This window comes from Arachis hypogaea, chromosome 15 (genome assembly GCF_003086295.3).
Source record: "Arachis hypogaea cultivar Tifrunner chromosome 15, arahy.Tifrunner.gnm2.J5K5, whole genome shotgun sequence".
Classification (NCBI taxonomy): domain Eukaryota; kingdom Viridiplantae; phylum Streptophyta; class Magnoliopsida; order Fabales; family Fabaceae; genus Arachis; species Arachis hypogaea.
In genome coordinates, this window is record NC_092050.1 from 104,855,000 (window position 1) to 104,865,062 (window position 10,063).

At 40.7% G+C, this 10,063-nt stretch overlaps 1 non-coding gene across 1 annotated transcript; it reads left to right on the forward strand.

Annotated features, from left to right (window-relative positions):
• Positions 1-2,391: 2,391 nt before the first annotated feature.
• On the forward strand, positions 2,392-2,495 carry LOC112753401 (small nucleolar RNA R71). The gene has a single exon (XR_003177789.1). It is a non-coding gene; the product is annotated as a small nucleolar RNA R71 (small nucleolar RNA).
• Positions 2,496-10,063: the final 7,568 nt, after the last annotated feature.

A 10,063-nucleotide genomic window follows, 5' to 3' on the forward strand; every position in this document is an offset into this window, starting at 1 on the left:
TTGTTCCTCTCATATAATTCAAAGGTTGTTGTGTTCAGTTGATCTTTATGGTGGAACACCAAACTTAGAGTCACACATTCCCCTTTGAATTATTGATCCACGAATTCATTGTTTGGTGTGAAACACCAAACTTAATTCTTTGCAATGCACAGAAACTACTTCACCCTCTTTATTGAAACAAATAAAAGAAACAGCAAAAGGGTATTACCTCAGGTTGGGTTGCCTCCCAACAAGCGCTTCTTTAACGTCATTAGCTTGACGGTTGTCCCTTGTTAGGGTGGATTGTAGTGCTTGACGTCTTCTCCTCTCACTATGAAAACGTCCCCACTTGATTCATTCATGACCTCTAAATGTTCCATAGAAAGAACTTTCCTGATTGTGAACACTTGAGGGAGCTGGGAAGGAATGGTTTTGAGGCCAGGTGGGATTGGCAGATAATGACTTAATATCACGTTATCTCCCGGAGAAAAACCGTCAGTGGGAATTTTCTTGTTTCTCCACCCTCTTGGCAATCTCCCTATCACTCTTCCCTTTCTCTTGAGGATTTCTTCATTGACCCTTATGTCAGGAGGATCCTTCTGATCTGTTTCCACTGATTCTTGTGGCTTTAACTCTTGCAACTCTTGTTTGCCTTCCAAGGACTGTTTTAGAGTTTCAGCTGCTGGATTACTTTCCTCCAAACACAGATGGCTACTATCATCCTTAGGCTTTTCAGGTTCTGGTCCAGGCTCAGATGCAGGTTTGAAAACTTTGAAAATGAGCTATTCATCATGTATTCTCAGAATTAGCTCTCCTTGTTCTACATCTATGAGCGCTCTAGTGGTGGCTAGAAATGGTCTGCCCAGAATGATAGGGTGTAAGTAGCTTTCCTCCATGTCCACAATGACAAAGTCTGTGGGGAAGTAATAATCCCCCACTTTCACCAGCACATTTTCAACTACCCCTTCAGCTTACTTCTGAGTTTTGTCAGCCAGTTGTATGATTACATCAGTGGATCTCACCTCATTCAGTTGTAGCCTCTTCATAAGAGTTAGAGGCATCACATTTATGCTAGCTCCTAGATCACAGAATCCTCTGTCAATTTTTGTTTCCCCTATGATGCAAGGGATATGAAAACTTCCTGGGTCCGTTTTCTTAGAGAGTGTGTCCTTCTTGATGAGAGCACTGCATTCTTTGTTCATTGTTACCGTTTGTCCTCCCTTCAAAACTCTTTTCTTGCTTAACAATTCCTTTAAATACTTGATGTGTGTAGGCATTTGATGGAGAATCTCAAGAAAGGGAATATTGACATGGAGAGAGTTAAATGTCTCTAAAAACCTTGAATAGGTTTTCCCTTTTTCACCTCCTCCTAACCTCTGAGGAAATGGTGCTTTTGGTTGGTATATTTCCAGCATGCCTTTTTGCAGTTCCTTGGCTTGCTCAGTTCCACTTTCCTGCTTAACTTCTTCCACACCTTCCTTCAAGATTTCTGGCTCCTGCTCTGAGGGCCTGATTCCTTCTTCTTCTGAAACTTCCTTCAATATGGTGATGGCCTTGCATTCTTCCCATCTCACTCTCTTTTGTTCCCCTTTAGGATTCTTTTCTGTGTCACTAGGGAACACTGCAGTTGATTTGACGGCCTGTTGAGATAGCTCTCCTACTTGAGACTCCATCCTCTTGAGTTTTTCACCATGGTTTCTTAAGGTAGCTCTCACATCATCCCTGAAGCTTTTCAATTCGGTTATGTCTTGACTCATGGTTGCCATCATTCCTTCTATCCGGTTTAATTGATCTTGAAATTGTTGGTTCGGATTAAGTTGGGTAGGTTGATTATTTTGGCCATGATATGATGGTTGGGGGTAAGTGTTTTGTGTGGCTTGGTATGATCTTTGGTTGGAGTTTTGGTATGTGGAATTGTTATGTTGGTTGTGGTTGTAAGGTTTGTGGTTTTGTGGTTGGGTTTGTTGGTTCCCCCACCCAAAGTTTGGGTGATTTTTCCATCCTGGGTTGTAAGTGTTGGAATGTGGATCATATGATTGCCTTTGTTGGTTTCCCACGTAGTTGGCCTCTTCCCAATCACCTCTTTCAATGCTTACTTCCTCTTGATCTTGTGTGTGTATTGCAGCCACTTGCTTTGTTTCTAATTGCCTGGTAAGCTCTGCTAATTGCTTGGCAAACACCTTGTTTTGGGCTAGAATTGTATCAACATGGTTCAGCTCCATGACTCCCTTAGTGTTGTGCCTTTCTGATGCATAGTAGTACTCATTCTCAGCCACTGTCTCAATCACTTCAATGGCCTCTTCCACAGTCTTTTTCCTGTTCAATGAACCTCCTGATGAATGGTCTACAGCCTTCCTTGATTCATAAGAGAGTCCATCATAGAAAATATGCAATTGCACCCAATCATGGAACATGTCTGGTGGGCATTTCCTTGTCAAGTCCTTGAATCTCTCCCATGCCTCGTAGAGAGTTTCACCATCTTGTTGTCTAAAAGTCTGAACCTCAGATCGAAGCCTATTGACCTTTTGTGGGGGGTAGAAACGTGCCAGAAACTTGCTTTCCACCTCATCCCATGTTGTTAGACTCCCCCTTGGGAATGATTCCAGCCACTTAGCTGCTTTGTCCCTAAGTGAAAATGGGAACAAAAGCAGTTTATATGCATCTTCCTGGACTCCATTGGACTTCACAGTGTCACAAATTCTCAGGAATTTTATGAGATGTTGGTTTGGGTCTTCATTAGCACTTCCACCAAATGAACAATGATTCTCCACAAGTGATATTAGCTGTGGTTTGAGTTCAAAATTGTTGGCCTGAATGGGTGGTTTCTGGATGCTGCTACCACAATTCCTAGAGGTTGGGTTTATGTATGAACTAAGAACCCTCCTCTCAGGAATGGCATTGTTTCCATCAGCTCTCTCATGGTTGTGAACTTCTCTATCCATGTTGAGATCTAAAGCTTCCTCAAAATTGTCCTCAGATTCTCCTTCAGATTCCTCTTCTCCCACTACTCTCTTCCCTCTTGCTTCCCTTCTCAGTCTATGAAGGGTCCTCTCTAGTTCGGTATATGGAGGAGTTGATGTCTCTCCTCTCCTACCTGTCATACAAGAACACAGCACAGGCACAAACAAGTGAAATACTCTTGGTTAATGGAAGAGTATGGTTAGAGCAATTGAGGAATTAATTCAAACAGTTAGTGAGTCAGTGAGTTAGTTGCTTGAATTTAAAGGCATAAAGAAAGAAAGCATGTAACCGAGTGCAGAAATTAAAATTCAACAAGTAACTTGAACAGAATTAACAAAGCAAGAGAAATTGCTCAATCTAGTTAGCTTCCAATTGGAGAATTGTCAATCGAAAACCAATCCCCGGCAACGGCGCCATAAACTTGATGCGCATAAACTAGTTATGCTACGATTTAGGAAATTGCACGATCGGCAAAATTCCTTCCGGCAAGTGCACCGATTATCGTCAAGTAAAAACTCACAATAGAGTGAGGTCGAATCCCACAAGGATTGGTTGAGTGAGCAATTCGGATTAGAAGTGTGTTCTAGTTGAGCGGAATCAAGATTGAGATGAGAATTGTGGAATGTAAAATTGGCGGGAAAAGTAAATGACAAGAAATTGAAATGGCGGAATCTTAAATTGCATGAATTAAAGAGCAGAAACTAAATTGCTGAAATTAAAAAGGGAATGGGGGTGATTGCATGAATTGAGTTGCAGAATGTAAAGAGAAGATGTAATCAGAATTGGGGGATTCATTGGGTTATAGGAGATATTGAGATCTCCGAATCAAAACATGTTTATCTCTTCCTCAAGCAATGCGTTCATTGAATTTTGCTTGGCAATCTTATATGATTGGATCCCAATCCCTTGGCTCACCAATTCTCTCTAAAAATGAACAAATTCCCAATCCCTTGGTTTAAATGTTCATAAGAAGAGATGATGCTCGATCACTGATTATACCACACAGTTTCATGAACCACAATTTGGTAGGATTACATGTCACAATATCCATCCAAACCCCAATCCAATTCACTGTGAGAAAGCTTCTCTAGCATGAATCCTCCATTCCTTTCCCAAGGTTCCGAAGGATTCCAATTATGGGTAGTTTCTTTCCCAAGACAACTACCCAATGGAATTAGATCGAGAAGCTTTCTAACAAAATTCAAGAGAAAAGATTGAAGAAGAAGATAAACTATTATTGATTCATTGAATTACAATAGAGCTCCCTAACCCAATGAAAGGGGGTTTAGTGAGTCATAGCTCTGAATTCAATTACAAAGATATGAAAATTAGCTAAAAGTGAAGGTAAAAGTTTTCTCTAACTTAAATTCTATCCTATTTATACACTTTCTATATTGAGCTTCTGTTGTGTTTCTTGGGCTTTGAGGCCTCTCCCTGCTTTCCTTTTGCCTTGGGTTTATGATCCATAATCTTGGTGAGGCTGCTGATCCAAATTCTGTAACATTCATTGAGCCAACTTAGTGATAATCAAATAATGGCACATGACTCAATAAATTGAAATTTCAGACTCATCAATCCTTCAGGCCCTATCCCATAAACCATGATATTCAATTGGGTTTCATACCAGAATAAGTTTAAGTTAATGTTTGTGCTCAAATACTAACTTAAACCACACTATTTTTGGCCCAGAAACCTTTTCCAAGAGTGGCGTTTAAGTTGCAGTTTAAGCTTAAACTGCAACTTAAACGCCAGACACTTCCAGTGAGGCCTTTTGTAGAAGCACGTTTAAGCTTCAGTTTAAGGTTAAACTGAAGCTTAAACGTGGAAATGGAAGAAGGCAGCCCTGGAGAGTCATGTAGTCGAACACGTTTAAGCTTCAGTTTAAGGTTAAACTGAAGCTTAAACGTGGAGATAGGAAGGGCAGCCCTGGAGGTCGAACACGTTTAACCTCCAGTTTAAGGTTAAACTGGAGGTTAAACGTGGAAATGGAAGGAGGCATCTTGGAGGTCGAACACGTTTAACCTCCAGTTTAAGGTTAAACTGGAGGTTAAACGTGGAAGCTTAGAAGGGTAGCCCTGGAGGTGTCGAACACGTTTAAGCTCCAGTTTAAGGTTAAACTGGAGCTTAAACGTGGAAATGGAGAAAGCAACCCTGGAGGAGAAAACTTGGTCGAACACGTTTAAGCTCCAGTTTAAGGTCAAACTGGAGCTTAAACGTGGAAATGGCTCCCTGGTGCACTTCCCATTTCTGGCGTTTAACCTCCAGTTTAAGGTTAAACTGGAGGTTAAACGTGGAACTCCTTCCTGAGTGGTATTCTCATTCTGGCGTTTAACCTCCAGTTTAAGGTTAAACTGGAGGTTAAACTTCAATTCCAGCATTTCTTAGCCTTCCTGATTCTGGCGTTTAAGCTCCAGTTTAGGCTTAAACTGGAACTTAAACTCCACATGTGATATTCAAGCTTCCTTTATTGATTTTGTTGCTTCCTTGCTTAGCCTCTTCTTCCTTGAAATCATCCAAACAATTGCATCAAAGTCTTGCAAAATTTCATGAGAAATCTTCCATTCATAGCATTCAAGTAATATAACTAAATCTCATGGAATTTGCATTAAAATCATACTGTTTGGATGGTTCATTGCTTTGTTCTTCATTTAACCATTTTTGGTTACTTTAAGCTCAAGAAAATGCATAAAACAACTAAAACTAATAGAAAAATGCTAGTGAAACTAGCCTAAGATGCCTCGGCATCAGATACATGCGGCCGCGTCGCAGTGACGGAAATCAGCGCAGTTGAATTCAAAACCAGTGAATTCTGGACTGTTTTTGACCCAGTTTGTGGCCCAGAAAACACAGATTAGAGGCTATAAAGTGGGGGACTGCATCCATTCAAAGGAGGCTCTCATAATTCACTTCTCATGATTTAGATTTAGTTTGGAGAGAGGTTCTCTCCTCTCTCTCTTAGGATTTAGGACTTCTCTTAGTTTTAGGAGTAACTCTCAATCCCATGTTCTTTATTTTTATTTATTTTCCCAATTTAGTTTATGAACTGTTCCAGATTACTTGAATTAATGTTATTTGAGGTATTTCAGTTATTATTGCTCTCTTTTATTTACATGATTATTGCTTCCCATCTGAAGGCATTCTTATTCCAGTAGATTTACTTTTCCCCTTTTGGTCTTGGTTAAGAAATCAGTAACTCAGGAATTATCCAACTCAATAGCATAATTGATAATTGTTATCCTTTCTAATTGAATTTATCTTCAATAATCCCAATCTTTTCTTAGGAATTAACTAGGATTCAAAGATTTAACTAATTAGTCACTTGACTTTCCTCTGCTTTAAGTAGGGGTTAACTAAGTGAAATTAAGATTCAATTTTCATTATCATTGATAAGGATAACTTGGTCTGGACTTCTAATTTCTCATACATTGCCAAGAGTTTATTTTTATTATTATTTTATTTTACTTGTCATATAACATATTCCCACCTTACTTCCAAAACCCCAATTTACAAAACTCATAACCAATAATAAGAACACCTCCCTGCAATTCCTTGAGAAGACGACCCGAGGTTTGAATACTCGGTTATCAATTTCAAAGGGGTTTGTTACTTGTGACAACCAAAACGTTTGTACGAAGGGATTTTTGTCAGTTTAGAGACTATATCTACAACGCGACTATTTTTATGACATTCTTTACTGGCAAAAATCCTAACGTCAATAAGCAATTTGCTCGCTTTGCAGATTATCTCAGGACTCTTGAAATTATGATTCCGTTTGCGGAGGAACTTGAGCAAATACCTTCTTATGCCAAGTTCATGAAAGAGATCTTGAGTCATAAGAAGGATTAGAGAGAAACTGAAAGAGTTCTCCTCACTGAAGAATGCAGTGCAGTCATTCTGAAAAGCTTTCTTGAAAAGCTTAAAGATCCCGGAAGCTTTCTGATACCATGCACATTAGAGGGAAATTGCACCAGGACAGCTTTATGCAATCTTGGGGCAAGCATCAACCTAATACCTGCATCCACTATCAGAAAGCTTGGTTTAACTGAAGAAGTTAAACCAACCCGGATATGTCTCCAACTTGCTGATGGCTCCATTAAATACCCATCAGGCGTGATTGAGGACATGATTGTCAGGGTTGGGCCATTCGCCTTTCCCACTGACTTTGTAGTGCTGGAGAAGGAGGAGCACAAGAGTGCTACTCTTATTCTAGGAAGACCTTTCCTAGCAACTGGACGAACTCTCATTGACGTCCAACAGGGGGAAATAACCCTGAGAGTCAATGAGGATGAGTTTAAGTTGAATGCTGTCAATGCCATGCAGCATCCAGACACACCAAAAGACTGCATGAAAGTTGATCTCATTGAATCTCTGGTGGAGGAGATCAACATGGCTGAGAGTCTCGAATCAAAGCTAGAAAACATCTTTAAAGATGTTCCACCTGACCTAGAGGATTCAGAGAAATTGAAAGAGCCTCTGAAATTTCCTCAGGGAGAGGAAAAACCTCCTAAACCCGAGCTCAAACCATTACCACCATCCCTGAAATATGCATTTCAGGGAGAAGGTGATACTTTTCCACTGATCATAAGATCCGCTTTAAATCCACAGGAAGAGGAAGCACTAATTCAAGTGTGCTAAGGACACACAAGACAGCTCTTGAGTGGTCCATAAGTGACATTAAGGGCATAAGCCCAGCTAGATGCATGCACAAGATCTTATTGGAGGACAATGCTAAGCCAGTGGTTCAACATCAGAGGCGGCTAAATCCTGCAATGAAGGAAGTGGTGCAGAAAGTGGTCACCAAATTACTGGAGGCTGGGATTATTTATCCTATTTCTGATAGCCCCTGGGTGAGTCCTGTTCAAGTTGTCCCGAAAAAGGGAGGCATGACAGTGGTTCATAATGAAAAAAATGAACTGGTTCCTACAAGAACAGTTACAGGGTGACGCATGTGTATTGATTACAGAAGGCTCAATACAGCCACCAAAAAGGATCATTTTCCTTTACCATTCATAGACCAGATGCTAGAAAGACTAGCAGGTCATAATTATTACTGCTTTTTGGATGGCTATTCAGGCTACAACCAAATTGCAGTAGATCCCCAGGATCAAGAGAAAACAGCATTCACATGTCCATCTGGAGTATTTGCTTACAGAAGGATGCCTTTTGGGCTGTGTAATGTGCCTGCAACCTTTCAGAGATGCATGCTCTCTATTTTCTCTGATATGGTGGAAAATTTTCTAGAAGTCTTCATAGATGACTTCTCAGCATATGGAGACTCATTCAGCTCCTGTCTTGATCACCTGACACTGGTTTTGAAAAGATGCCAAGAGACCAACCTGGTTTTAAACTGGGAAAAATGTCACTTTATGGTGACTGAAGGGATTGTCCTTGGGCATAAAATTTCAAACAAGGGAATAGAGGTGGATCAGGCTAAAATAGAGGTAATTGAAAAATTACCACCACCTGCCAATGTTAAGGCAATCAGAAGCTTTCTGGGGCATGCAGGATTCTATAGGAGGTTTATAAAGGATTTTTCAAAAATTGAAAAACCTCTAAACAACCTGCTAGCTGCTGACACGCCATTTGTGTTTGACACAGAGTGCCTGCAAGCGTTTGAAACTCTGAAAGCTAAACTGGTCACAGCACCAGTTATCTCTGCACCAGACTGGACATTACCATTCGAATTAATGTGTGATGTCAGTGATTACGCCATTGGTGCAGTACTGGGGGCAGAGGTATGACAAGCTTCTACATGTCATTTATTATGCTAGCCGTGTTTTGAATGATGCCCAGAAAAATTACAGAACCACAGAAAAAGAATTGCTTGCAGTGGTTTATGCCATTGACAAGTTTAGATCATACTTAGTAGGATCAAAGGTGATTGTGTACACAGATCATGCTGCTCTTAAATATCTACTCACAAAGCAGGATTCAAAACCCAGACTCATAAAATAGGTGTTACTTCTGTAAGAGTTTGATATAGAAATAAGAGACAGAAAAGGGACAGAAAACTAAGTGGCCGACCATCTGTCCCAAATAGAACCAGTGGAAGGGGCGTCCTCCCCCTCTATTGAGATCTCTGAAACCTTTCCAGATGAGCATTTGTTCGCCATTCAGGAATTACCATGGTTTGCAGACATTGCAAACTACAAAGCTGCAAGGTTCATTCCCAAGGAGTACAGCAGGCAACAAAAGAAAAAATTAATTACTGATGCAAAGTACTACTTGTGGGATGAACCCTATCTCTTTAAGAGATGTGCAGACGGCATAATTCGTAGGTGTGTGCCTAAGGAAGAAGCACAAATGATCTTATGGCATTGCCATGGGTCACAATATGGAGGTCATTTCGGAGGTGAGCGAACAGCCACCAAGGTCCTCCAATGTGGTTTCTACTGGCCTACACTTTACAGAGATTCCCGAGAGTTTGTACGTAACTGTGACAGTTGCCAGAGAGCTGGTAATTTGCCTCACAGTTACGCCATGCCTCAACAAGAAATCTTGGAGATTGAGTTGTTTGATGTATGGGGTATTGATTTCATGGGCCCTTTTCCACCATCATACTGAAACACTTATATTCTGGTGGCAGTTGACTATGTATCAAAATGGGTAGAGGCCATTGCCACACCCACCAATGATACTAAAACAGTACAAAAGTTCCTCCAGAAATATATATTCAGCAGATTTGGTGTCCCTAGGGTACTAATCAGTGATTGGGGCACTCACTTCTGCAACAAACAGCTTTACTCTGCCATGGTCCTGTATGGGATTCGCCATAAGGTGCCAACTCTATATCATCCGCAGACAAATGGACAAGCTGAAGTTTCTAATAGAGAACTAAAAAGAATCCTGGAATGGACTGTAAGTACCCGTAGAAAGGATTGGGCACGAAGCTTAGATGATGCTCTGTGGGCTTACAAAACAGCATTCAAGACTCCTATAGGGACCTCTCCGTACCAACTTGTGTATGGTAAGGCATGCCACCTGCCCATGGAACTGAAACATAAAGCCTACTAGGCAACCAGATTCCTAAACTTTGATGCCAAATTAGCTGGAGAAAAAAGATTGCTCCAGCTGAATGAGCTAGAGGAATTCAGATTCACTGCTTTCGAAAATGCCAAGCTTT